The sequence below is a fragment of the Aplysia californica genome, unplaced genomic scaffold, assembly GCF_000002075.1.
Source record: "Aplysia californica isolate F4 #8 unplaced genomic scaffold, AplCal3.0 scaffold00538, whole genome shotgun sequence".
NCBI lineage: Eukaryota > Metazoa > Mollusca > Gastropoda > Aplysiida > Aplysiidae > Aplysia > Aplysia californica.
This window is the reverse complement of record NW_004797808.1, coordinates 489,202-490,357: the sequence shown is the minus strand read 5'-3', so window position 1 is coordinate 490,357 and position 1,156 is coordinate 489,202.

Genomic DNA, 1,156 nt, shown 5'->3' with positions numbered 1-1,156 from the left:
TCTGTCTGTCTGTCTGTCTGTCTGTCTGTCTGTCTGTCTGTCTGTCTGTCTGTCTTCTGTCTCCCTTCCTTCCCTTTTTTGGCTTTTACTACCAATGAACCAAGCTGAAACTCCAAATTGTATACATTCTAGTTTTTCTCAACGATCAACTAAAAAAAAAAAATCAATCCATGATGAATCGACGAGTCATTGCCGCATACATCATAAACTGGTCTACAGGCACGAGGTTATAGTACGTAATAGTATGTTCATTGCTTATTCTTCACCACCTTATCGCACTGCTGCGCTAGTCTGCCTTCAGTGGTAGAGTAGCCTCTCAGCTCCCGAGAAAGCTCTTTACTCTGTGCGCGATAGTAGCGCTGATAGCGACATAATAAGTGGAAGTGTACGTCTACCATATTGCATCACGCCACGCCGTCGTAAACACAAGCATCAGCCGGTGTTCCAAAGTCTGATTAGAGTTGGGTGTGCATCCATTCAACTCGTCGGATTGGTTTGATCCTATACGTTCTTATACATGATATTGTACTACTCTGAGCGTCTAGGTTTGATCAGATCGGGGCCGGTATTCCAAAATCTGCTTAGAAAGGGGGGGGGGTATACATTCATTCAAATAGTTGAATCGGTTTGATCGGTTCGGAGCCAGTATTCTAAATTCAGATTAGAATGAGGCTTCTCGTTCAATCAACTTTTCGGATCGGTTTTATCAGTTCGAGGCCAGTGTTCTGAAGTCTAATTAGGATGAGATGCACATTCAATCAACTAGTTGGTTTGGTTTGATCGGTTCGGAGCCAATGTTGCTAAGTCAAGAGGTTGGTGTACAGATTTAATCAACGCGTCGGATGGGCTTGGTCGCTATAATGTACACTTATGACAGATAAAAATCGGAAGACGGCGCTTTTAGTGAAGATCCCCACTTAATTGTGCTCCGTGTAATTTTATAATCGTCCTTGTTGCAAGTCGTTTTTTGCTGGCTCCTGGCTCATGTTCGGGATCTGTTGGTTAAGTCTACTGGTTTAGCTAAGGGCTGGGGCTATCTGAAAGTGTGTATTTTTAAAAAAAATTAATTTTTTTTTTACAATAACAAGCGTGGGACTTTGATCGCGTGATGCTTTTGCATAATTTCTTTGTATGCGTGTCTTTGTGTGTGTGTGTG